This window comes from Terrapene carolina, unplaced genomic scaffold, assembly GCF_002925995.2.
Source record: "Terrapene carolina triunguis isolate 2854851 unplaced genomic scaffold, T_m_triunguis-2.0 Scaffold234, whole genome shotgun sequence".
Lineage (NCBI taxonomy): Eukaryota > Metazoa > Chordata > Testudines > Emydidae > Terrapene > Terrapene triunguis.
In genome coordinates, this window is record NW_020664585.1 from 8237425 (window position 1) to 8249768 (window position 12344).

Consider the following 12344-nt stretch of genomic DNA (forward strand, 5'->3'; position numbering starts at 1 on the left):
TGCATTGTAAGGGGCCCCGCCCGGACATATGTTCGGAGGGGGCCACCGTTTGGAGCGGGCCACGTTCTTTGTTGCTACGGCCCTGGGCTTGATTGTGCCCATTCCACATGCAGTTGCACAAGACAGGTAGAGTGGAAAGACACAAGGAGCCTTCCACATTTTGCACAAGAGTTAGGCGCAATCTTATGCCCCTGATCCTGCAAAAATTTATGCACATGCTTAAGAATGTGCACTATGAACAGTCCATTGTAACATCAATGGATGTGGACATCAACGGACTACTGACAGTGCATAAAGTTAAGCACCCGCAAAAGGATTTTCAGAGTCAGTCTTTGTGTTCCCCTAAGCACAAAGACTATTGGAATCTAGATCTGTTGCCCACGCTAGTCCCCCTAACTGAGCCCCCATGTATAATAAATGGTATAAGACGAAGTCTCCAGTAATTCACACCATTTTTGTGTCAGTAGACATTGTGGCTCAGATAAATTAGATAAATCTTTAGGAGGACACATGGATATATTCGCATTTAAACCATCACTAAATTTGGTCAAAAGAAAGAAAAACAGATGTCTCCAGTTCTTGCAGTAATAGAAAACATGCTGATTAGTTTAACTGAAACATATAAGGTGCTTCTAACCTGCTTTCAGGCTGGAAGGATGGCATTTTGGAGGGTTTCAACAAGCTATATATAAAGGAGGAGGCAACATTTTGCCCCCTAACCTATGACTAATGCTAAAGCTAAGTGCTATGTAGTGAAGTAAAGATGCACTGTCATTTGGCCAGCACAGAAAGAAAGAGTATTGATTCTTCATTGCACCTAGTCAGGGGAATGCTTTAAACTCTCAGCATTCTGCCTTGAAGATACATAACTGGTTTCCATTAGCTTGCTGGAAAGGACTAGAGACGCCCATAGGAACCTGCAGGCACAAAATTTATGATCAGGCTGGAAATTATAATCTCAGCTCACATCTTTTTACTGGGTTCATTTTAAGAGCCTTTGAAGAACTTGGCAACCATGGAGGAGTTGGTGGCAATGTTGTAAAATATGTGGTGGCAGCCTCTTGAAAGAGTCTGCTTCAATCTTTGGGAAAGAAGAATGTTAGATTCCATTTACTGTACAACCAGCTACCAACACTAAAACCTTGTGACGGATAGGGTGGCGATGGGGAGAGATTAGAAATTGATATTTTTAGATCCTGGGAGTAATTTTGCATTATTGAATATCAAAGATGGATGTACCCAGGCAACTGGCAGTGGTTAGGGTCTCAGATTCTAATTATCCGCAGGTGCTATGAAAATGCTATTTATCATGGACTCAATTTCTTTCCCACGGGCCATAGAAAAGCTGTGAGATAATAGCAAGTCATCCAATGGCGAGGACACCAGACTGGGTCTCAGGAGAGCGGAGATCTCTCTTCTTGGCTCTGCCACTGACCTGTCGTGTGACCTTCAGCAAGTCACTTCTTTCCTCGGGGCCTCCATTTTCTACCTCCCACCTTTTGTCTGTCTGGTCTATTTAGATTGTCAGCTCTTTAGGGGCAGGGGTTGTCGCTTACGCTTTGCACCTGCAGCACCTAGAATAACAGTATCCTGATTGAGGCCTCTAGCCACTACAATAATACAAGCAATTTGTTATCATCACAACGACGGGCATTACTGCCCCGAGCCAGTTTTGAACAAATGTCCTTCCAGCGACAAGTCTCTCCATTATAGAATGACTGGGTGAAATTCAATGGCCTGCGTTATGCAGGTCAGGCTAGCAGGATCGGGCCTTCAGAGGTTTAAAATCTGCTGTGACAATTGGTCTATACAACTTTTGCCTACTTAGAAATTAACCATGAAAAATAGGTCAAGTTGTTGTCAATAATGAATGTTATATTTAGGTACAAGCAAATCAGACAGAGATTAAATTAATCCAAACAAAAAAGGCCACGTTGGTATAATCCAAGGACTATGTTGAAATCACGCCTAGTGAAAACAGAAGATGTGGAACCGGAAATTCATGAATGAAAATGGGTGTATTGGAAATTAGGCCTAATTGATGGACAAAATAACGAGGGGCTGGGCTATCCCACTCACCACTCCTTTTGGGGGTCCTTGGAGAAAGAGACTTTGGGAAGAGAACACAGAAAGAACAGATGGAGGGGATTATAGCGAGCGTCACCATTGTGGCCGCCACCCTCACTGTTTCCTGGGCCCCGTCTTTGTCACCCTGATCCTGAGACATCCTGACCAGCACGGGCCAAGAGAGGGACCCACATATCATCATCTCTATTGGCTCCAGCTGAATCCCAAACAACACCTGGGATGAAATGGGATCAGACTTTAACAGCCACCACAACGGCTCCAGCCCATCTCCACTCCCTTATCCTGTAGCTAGAACAACCGTTATTACCATCTTTGATACCATCCAAGAGACCGCCAAACAAGGGATTTTTCCTTCTAAAATCTCTCTTCATCTAAAGGGAAAGGGAACAAGAACTGTTGTGAAAATGAAACCTTTACGTAATACTTTACATTTCAAATGCTTTAACTGTTTTTCCTTCTTCTTTGTATCTTTAATACTAGGTACATATGAATTTTAATGGCGTGTTTGCCTTGGCACTAAGCAGGCTGAGGCCTCTGTATACCAAACCCTGAACCTTTTTATAACACTGTGCAATACGGGACAATGACTGGGTTACGTTAACACCCATTTATGCCATCTAAATTAACCCGACAGATCCCAACACAAATCCGTTACTTGCATCACCTGCCGGTCACACAACTGGATCTGAGCTAATGTGAACTGATGTTATTTTTGAAGTCCCATTTCAAAAGTGCCTTATGCTCCTAAGTGCCTAGGTCACTTCTGAAAATCAGATTTGGGCTCATAAGTCACTCAGAGTTACTTGAAAATTTGATGCTAAATGTGGAATACATTTCTGTTTTAAATAAAATGCAGTTTGGACAGGTTTGTGCCCATTAGAGCCTAGGGCAGCATTTCACAAATGTGGCCACCAGGGGCTTTTCTTGCAGCCAGAGCCTCCTGGGCAGTTATGGGGTCAGGGGGCGGCTAGTGCGGTGGCAAAGCATTCACCCCTTCCCCAGGGCCACCAGTAGGGGTTTGGCCCTGCCCCCCTCTGGAGCCACAAACACCAGAGGAGCAGGCAGCCAGTGTGAGTTCCCCCCTTTCCCAGGGGCAGCAGGGCTCAGGTTTCCAGCTTCAGCCCTGGGGTGTTGGGTGGCTGGCTCCGGCCATGGGGCTTTGGGTTCCGGCTGCAGGGCTTGGGGCTCCAGGCCCCGGTCCGGGGCTCAACACCCCCACATGGCTGATGGCCTCTGCTGCCTTCCCCAGCCCTCCCTTGCCCCTAGCCCCCACTGCCTCCCTACCCACTTCTCCATTCAGAGCTTAATTTGTCCCCCAGCTTGCCAGGGCTGAGTAAGTCTGCTGTGAAAAGCGATATTAACAAACCTACAAACACACCTCTACCCAGCTATAACACGACCCGATATAACATGAATTCGGATATAACGCGGTAAAGCAGCGCTCTGCGGGGCGGGGCTGCACACTCCGGCGGATCAAAGCAAGTTCGATATAACGCGATTTCACCTATAATGCAGTAAGATTTTTTGGCTCCCGAGGACAGCGTTATATTGGGGTAGCGGTGTATCAGTTTTCACAGGAGCAGACTTACTAGCTAGCAAGTCTAAATAAAAAAAACAGCAACCAAAAAAAAAAAAAAAAAAAGAATGGGCAAAGCACCTTATTTTGTTTCTGTTTAGATCCAGTAAAGAATAGAGACAACTGTACATTACTTTTATTATTGAGTCTGAAAAAACCCCTACATAACTAAATTACCATGATTTGGACATGGATATGTGCTTATATATTTGTTCTTCCCGAAGTTAATTAAGTATTTTAGGAAACATTGTCAGAGTGGCCACCAGCAAGAGTTGGTGGCCGCACTCTAAGGCCACCAAAAATTTTCTTGTGAGAACCCCTGGCCTAGGGATGGATAAGAGGCTCTCCCCAAGCCGGTGGGTTCTAGAAGAAAAGAAAATTGACATATGCTGGCTAAGCCTTCTTCACAGCAAACCGGCTTTATGCGCAGCTGTTCAGCAGAGGGCAGAATTCTCCTTCTGCAGAACACAGTCAAGCCACTCCACAAGTGCTCATTCTAGCCAACCACTCCCAGGGACTGGCTGGGGAATCTGGGTAGTCAAGGATCTGTTTGTCCCACCACCTCAGCCAATCCCCGTTGTGCTCCCGACTGCCTTTATTATGCTATTATGGCTGGAACCTCTGAGAGCTCAGTTCTACAGAGTAACTCTCCCTTCCCTGCCCCTTGAAGGTTCTCCAGGCATCCCACATGCTCTGTCCTTGCTTCCGTCCCACGCAGCAGGAGGTGTGTGTGTCGGGGGGGAATGCAGGCACAGAACCATGGCATGTGTAGTATTTTTGAACTATAGGAGATAGAGTTTTTCCATATGGGTGTTGTGGTTTGGCATATGCAAAATCCACAGATTAGTAACAGATGGGAAAAGATGCAAAACCCCCATTGATCTCCAAGGGCTTGAGACGTAACTGATTTCTAAAAGACAGACGGAATGCAGATAGTGACCTTGCGCCAGACTCTGGCCTGCACCCTGGTCCCTATACACAACTCCAGGAGTGACTAGAGACCTCAAAAGAGCTGCAAGGGGCTGGCAGAGAATTCCCCCAATGCAGGAACATTACTACTACGCCCCTCCTGCCCTCCCAAGCCCCAACATATAGTGCATGCCAGGGATGGGAAAGGACAGAGTGGGGGCATTGTCAGGGCACTTAGGGCAATGGAACTTCTGGGCTGCAAGGTGGCCCAGGAAGCAGGGCTGCTCTACATTACACTGCACATTTCTGTCCCTATAGCAGCCCAGAATCCAGGTGGCACACAGGTGACAGAGAGCCACTGCTGTCCCCCTCCTCCAAAGGGGATGCTTCCAGCATCCTATATGACAACAGGTGCCAATTTAGTGTCCCTTAAAGACAGCCGTTTTAAAGAACCAGCTGAGTTTATATCTATAGTTCAGCTCTATAGCATAGTCAAACCACAACCTCTCTGAACATAAGAACACCCTGCAAGAACTAACTAGTTTTGTTATGTTTTCGACTTTCTACAGAACACTTTGGGGGGATATACTACGCCTTTCCCACTTGCAACCAGCAGAAGGCGCTTGCTTTCTTTGTCATGAAGGATCTATGTACAGAGCAACAAGTGAAAAGATTCAAGCCTAACCCACATGTGGGTACCGTAAGTGTTCCATAGAAATAATGATCAGGTAGGTTTGGACCGTTACATTTTCTATTTAACTGCTTTAGTAGTCGCCTTTTAGTCTTTAAAAAGACATTCACGTTGTGTGTATGATCCAGCTAAAGCGCCGCCCATAGTAAACATGCAGGCCAGTTTAGGTTGTCTCCTGGATTAAGGTGTTAATTGGGGCATGCTGGCAGCTGTCTTCCTGTGTATTTGTAACTTAGCAGATGGGCTAGAACAGGGGATTGTTCTTGCTTGGTGGCTCTGTGTAACTCCAAGGAAGGGAGTGGGAGTTAGGCGAGCAGATGTCTAGGGAGTATAAAGGACACAGGACTAAAAGGTATGGGCCAGATATCGGCCTCTGTTAAGGCCCCTTTGTGGTGCTCTGGTGGCATAAAGAAGCCTTAAAGTTGCCCTCAATGGGTGGTAGAGGATTACCCTGGCATGAGCGACAGGCAGTATGACCGGGTGGGAGGGATATGGCCAGATCAAGCTTCATTCTGGTAATTCCTGCCTGGCATAAGTGACAAGAGAGCCTAATGGTCGTTTCCCCCCATTCCAGTCATGCTGAGCAGAGCTTTGGTACAGCTAGGGGGGGACCAGGGCCTCTACACTAAAGCCTAGGCTGAGAGTGGAAGTTTTGCTTCGTTGTTACAGCAGGGAGTGCAGAATTCTGTACCCAGCTCTGCCATTGAGCTGCTGGGTTCTCTCTTAGCCAAATCATTTATTCGACTGCTTTGGGCTAAAATGGGTTTAATGTTATTTCTGTACTTTACAGGGAGCATGTGAGGCTGAAACCTGAATAACACTATTTATGAAGTGCTGTCTGCAATTCTATAGCACCTTTTATCCAAGGATCAAAGTAATCCCTCCCCACCCGCTAGAGGGAGAAAGCACTTTTGCTTTATACCTTGCGTGGGCCTTGAGCACGGATCCAAATATCTGTACTCAAAACAAACACTCACAGATTTTGAATGAATAGAGCTGTTTCTACAGGAGAGCAAATGATGGCCATAATCCTGTAAACATTTACGCATGTAAGTTGTCCCATTGACTTCAGTGGGTCGACGCATGTGTGGAAAGTTCAGCACATGCAGGAGTGTTTGCACTACTTCAGAACCAGACAATACCCTGGTCCTAGCCCTTGGAGAGAGAGAGCAAAGTGCAGGTGCAGGCCTTTTAGACAGTCTGGCTTGTTGGTGATATCACAGTCTCAGGCAGTGGAGCCTTAAAATCCCTAGTTAGGAGGGAGTGGGACATGGGTGTCTGCCCAAGAGAGGGGTGACAGCTGGAAGCCCAAAGTGGGTGACCTTAGAAGACCATGGAGGGGAAATACAGGTGTAGTTGCTCTGAAACTGTGACATATGCTTTTAAATGGCTGGCAAACTGTGGCTGAAGAATGGGACTGTCTGGCAGTCAAGAGATCTAGGTTCTATTCCTGGCTTTGTCACAGGCTTCAGGTGTCTGGGCCAGTCAAGTCATCTCTTTGTGCCTCAGTGTCCCCATCTGTAAAATGGGACTACTACCTCTCTACCATATGGGAGTGTTGTGAGGCTACCTGTGTTAATGCCCGCAAGGCACTCCTCACAGGGAAGATGCTACAGAAGTGTCACACATTTATTTATTGTGGATTGCTTTTTAATTAACATTTTATAAGGTTATTCACCCATCCAAAACAACCATGTCTTTTCCACTCAATGACTTACTTTAGATCAAGGGAAACAACATAACTGGAAAGAACAAAAGTAAAGTCTCCATATGAGAACACAGTGTGCACACATATTGTAACCTGCTGCACCAGCACCGGGGTGCAAAATTGCAGTTGCCCTGTCTAACAGGCAGAGCCATTAAGGATTTAAAGGTGAAGATAAAGCCAGAGCAGTTGCATAGCTAGATATACCACATCCAGTTGCTCCAATAAATAAATCAATGGCTTAGACAGTGACAGCTTGAGATTTTGTAATTAATAATAAGTGTCCTCACAGATAATGAGATGTTGAATGATGTATTGGCGAGATGTGTTGCAATACCCAAAGGACTCCAGGCTTGTGTGGAATAGTTTGTGATTCCCCCCCCCCCCCCCCCGCCCCGCCCCCGTCTCTATGTGGCAGGAGAATTATGGATTTCACTCCTGGTCCACAAAGAAAACCTTGGGCTTAAATGAGCCATAGAGTAGGATGGGTGAAGTTATAATGGCAGCGTATAGAGCTGTGCAGAAAAAACATACAGAAGTCATGGAGAAAGCACTTCTGCCTTGCCTCATAAATGGACCTTGACCGTAGATCTCCCGAGGAATATGTGCAAAAGCAGAACCTTTAAGGAATGAAAAACAGCCCTTCACAGGGTTCACAGTGCTAAGGATGAATCAGAACTAAGACCTGTGGAGACTGCACCCTCCCTCTGGGCTTCCAGATACACCCAGAACGGCCGATAATACTGCAAATACAGCCAGAACTGCAAGATGCTGAGTCCCCTCACATTGACTCCAAATCTACATGGTAACTGGGACCAGTATAGGCCCAAACTCCTTGGTCCTTCATGTACCCACTACCCTCCACGGCTTTCTCAATACCAGAGTCCAGCAAAAGCCAAACCTACAGTCTGTAACCAGGAGGTGTACATTTTCCAGCATTGCATGAGATTTTAGCCCTGCTTTGCCTAGTCAGAGGACAGTGGTAGCAGCAGCTATGCAAGTTTCCCGACACTGCCTCTCCTGTTCAGAATGGCAGCATCTTTGGGAGTAAGAGAATTCAACCTCTACGTCCCTTCAGTCCTTTGCCTCTCTGCTGAGACGACCAGCAAGGATAGAAGCTACCAGCAAGGTCAAGGGACCTACTAACAAGGAAATGGAACGGAGACCATCCACTCAGGCACTCACCATCAATCCAGGTTGGATTTGAACTGGCAACTTCAAATGAAGGACTTTGTATTCTGCTACCAAAGCCCTGCTCCAGCCATGTAACTCTTTCATGAGGCTTTGAAAATGTAGTGTGAATATTCCTTTGAATACGTAAATCTGGATCTGGCCTGCAAATACAAAGTTTTCCAAGTTAATTAAAAAAACCTAATGAGTAGGGAGGCTGAGATTTGATGGCTGTCAAAACAATACGACTAGGTAGTGATTTGTTGGTGACATGTAAAAAACAGGCAGCAAGTCAGCAGTCAGGATACATTTGATTGAAATTAAATCAAAGTGAAAGGCAGTTGACTTTGAACTGGCTCCGAAGGCCAAAGAGAAACAAGTAAGAGCTGATAACGTTCAATGTAAAACAGAGGCAGTGGGAGCAGCAGCATCTTCCTGGCACTGGAAATAGTTGGCATCCAGTTGCAACAACTTTATTCTTAGTTCAGAAAATAAATTCATCTGGAGGGAGAAGGACTGAGGCGGTTTGGAGGATTAAAAGAGAAAATGGATCAGTGCAAGTAACCTGCCTGCTGTTATGGAGTTGAGGTGGAATTGTGCTGATGCTCTGAGACAGCCCATGGGGGGGTGGGGTGGATCTAGACAGGCTTCATGCTATAAGCATCCAAGGTGGTTTGAACGTAGCCCTATTATTATTATTATTATTTGAATTACAGCTGTGCTCATAGGTCCCAGATGAGACTGGTTCCCCACTGTGCTAGGTTCTGCACATACACTGAGCAGGAGAGGGCAGTCCCTGCTCTGTGGGATTTACAATCTGAATAGACAAGATAGTCCTGCTTATTGCTTCAGTGGCAGTCGCCTACCTCCCTCACATGCCTTCAGGAGCCCAGGGGTCCAAATCCTGCCCCCCTGGCACTGGAATCAATCTGGAAGAGTTCCATTAGCTTTGGAAGGAAGGAATGGTATTCAGGGATTAGCTGAACAAATACGTTTGGTTGTTTGGGGCCCAAAGCTCAGCAACCCGGGATCTGCCAAGACACTGGAGAAGCTGATTCCAGGGGAGAGGAGCATCAGCTGAGAACCCTGATACTGGAATATGCAACTCCAGGAATCCAGCAGATCTCATCTGCCACAAGCAGGCACAAGTGGCCAGAGAGGTCTCACATGGCACATCCTCCATATGCACCAGATGAAATAGCATCACCCATAAAGAGACAACACACCTGCTTGCGGGTTTCTCCCCTCCCTTTCCAACAATTACCTTGGAATCCTCAGGCATTGTTGACTGGCTGGATTTCAAGGTGCCTGGTAGCACCTTGGGCCATCAACTCCTCCCCCAGGGTCATTAACCTCCAGAAAATGCCCTGAATCTCGAGTCATTGCTGTCTAATTGCACCCTTGCTCTGCTTTCTCACTCAGGATGGAAGTGCATGGGGGCTTTGCAGAGATTCCTAGACAGTGATACCTGAACCACTCTCTAGACATACTGTGGCTTTGGAGCTGCAGAAGCCTCCGGATAGATGTACTCCTGGATCTCTATGTTCATAGACACACAGGCCCCACCCTGCCTTTCCCTTTTCCTGCTCTCAGTCCCAGCAAGGATGGAGTTGGGCCCCACAGCATACAATGGGTATGTTCCCAATATCCTCTCTCCCCAGCCCTCAGGTCCTGCAGCTGCCAGGGCACTCCAGGGCTGTGGAAGGGGGTAGTGAAGACATCTGATTGGCTCCTAAGCCAATAGCACATATTATCCTGGCAGGTCCTTGGACTCATTTCTTAGACCACCCTGGCTCTCAGCATCTGTGAGTGTAATGTGGGAGTTTTATTTTCACAGTAGTACTTAGCTAGCTGCCAAAGTAATAGAAGCGCTTAAAAATATCAATCAGATCAATGCCAACAACAGCCAGCTCTTCAGCAGATCAGCTGGCTCAAGTCATCTCCCAGTACCCCATTCAATATTCCAATAATCCATACAGATGCTAGGTGGCATTACTCAGCCCAAGTGGCCCTCTATTGATCAGTAAATGGAATGGATCAACTCAACTATGCACATCTCCATGGAGCCAACAGCTAACTGGGAAGGGATAACAATACTCCAAGGTCCAAATCCTGAGTGTTATGATTTCTGTTACAGTAGTGCCTAGAGGCCAGAGCCCCACTATGCAAGGTGCTGTACAAACATGTCACAAAGAGACATTCCCTGCCCCAAAGAGTTCACAAGCTAAGTTTAAGATGTGCCACCATATCCTGTTGAAGTAGATGGCAAAATTCCCATTGGCTTCAGTGAAGTTGCAATTTGGCCCCAAATGCAGTGTCTAAGGACTGTTGGCATCTTAGTTCCGCTCACCCACAAACAGAAGACACTCAGCTCAGCCTGCATGTCTTAGGAAGCTGTCCAGAAAGAATCAAATCCCAGAGGATCCCACCATCCTCATCCCCACTGGCTAAGGAATTCTGAAACTGACAAAAGGGCAGGAATGTTTATATGTAGTGGGATGTCCCATAAAGCACAAGAGAAGGTTCAACATGAGCGGAACTCTGTGCTGTCCTAATTACAGGAAAAGCTCAGCTATTCCGGTGAATGATCATGGCATGTGGCATGCAATTTCATTAAAATATGCTAGTTAAAAGCTTTCATCCTTTTGGCATTTTCTTGGCACAGACGTTAAATTATCACACAAACTTTGGTGTTGAATATTAAATGCTGTTACATTTTTGACACGTTAAATATATTAACATAAATAAGATTAAAAGACCATGTCCAAGTGTAAACAACCCCCTCACTCATTAGCAAGGGTAGAAACCAGGACCTTTAGTACCAAAAGCACAGGCCTCTATTAACTTAATTAGCTCCATTTGGTGGTAGCAGTAGTAGGCTCATATCCTCTACATAGGCCAGCCAGGGGAGAGGGAGAACCACCGCCCTTTGCTGGTGGGTTACACACACTCCCTGTCAGAGACGGCTCATTTCAAGAGTATGAGGTCAACAAGAGTTCAAATACTCAAATGGGTCACAAGTTTATCATGACTCTCCCACCATGGGCCATGCTGGGATTTGAACCCTGTGGAGCTCAGATACTTGTGATAAGCCACTCCTAAGAGTAGGCATGAATAATACACTGCCTGTTCTACGTAGGGGATAAAGAGCCAACTACTGCTACCAGCTAATGAAGTTGCTCTTTTGGGTCCAATGGAAGAGGCACTCACAGAGACCATTTTTGTAATGAGACATATAATGTGCACTTGTGCCCTCAACTACCCGAGCGTAACTAAGGGTAGGATTTGTCCCAAAGCGTCATCTTGTCTCAGTTAGGAAGTAATACCGCTCAGAATTCTGAACAGGAATTTGGGTGTGTCTGTATTGGAAGAGTGAAAAATAATACATGGTGCTTTGGGATAAACTAGTGCCAAAAATTAGGTGTGTGTGTGTTAAATATATACCATCTGAGTAGCCACTACCAACCATGGGATGCCTCCCACTTCTTCACATTGGTATCTCAAAGAACATTTATTATGTGTCAATGGAAATACTCCTTATGAGAAAAACTCTCCAGCCCATCAATAATGCCTGGCTATGCTTAATTCATCTAAAATGCACAGAATAAAACATTCATTCATGCTTGGGAGCGCTCTTTTGACCACTGGCAGCTCAAGCTACACTAGCTAAAATACCTGAGATCCAGTCCAACAAGCTTTCTTTCCAAGTTTGCCGGCCACAATGAAACCACAGAGATGACTGTACAGAAAGGTCTGAGGCTCCCAAAGTCTAGAATCACTGGAATTCGCAGTGTTTGGATTTGATCCTAAAACAATGAAACCCATGTGAGAAAGACATTTGGATTTGTCTCTTCTGTGTCATTTTGAACAGTTTCTGGTTTACTCCCCATCAGCTCTGTGCCATCCAGTTATACAAATCAAGGCAGAAAAGTAAGTTGCAGAGTGTACGCTGCTCTCATAGACCATAGGAATAAGTATTCTATAGTGGTGGGATTTTTTTAAAGGGGAAAGAGAAGAAAAAAAAAAAAAAAAAAAGGAAGAATCATGAATGGTTTGAGGAATACAAGAATTTAACAACGTTGGGTGAAATCTTGGTCCCATTGATGTCAATGGGAGTTTTGTCACTGATTTCAGTGGGCCCAGGAGTTCATCTGATGCATTCAGAAGCAAGTGTTACTTTGCAGAAGCATCAAGCACCTAACAAC

General features: G+C 45.8%; 1 protein-coding gene across 2 annotated transcripts in view; it reads right to left on the reverse strand.

Moving 5' to 3' along the window:
• The window catches only part of CCDC92 (coiled-coil domain containing 92), a 61951-nt gene that overhangs the window by 30958 nt on the left and 18649 nt on the right, over positions 1–12344 (reverse strand). The window contains exon 1 of one of the 2 annotated variants that reach the window (XM_024196832.2): positions 8155–8225. The exons of the other annotated variant lie outside the window; for it this stretch is intronic. The gene's annotated coding sequence lies outside the window, so the exon portion shown is untranslated. Of the gene's footprint in view, positions 1–8154; positions 8226–12344 lie in introns of those variants that run through there. 2 annotated transcript variants of the gene reach the window in all.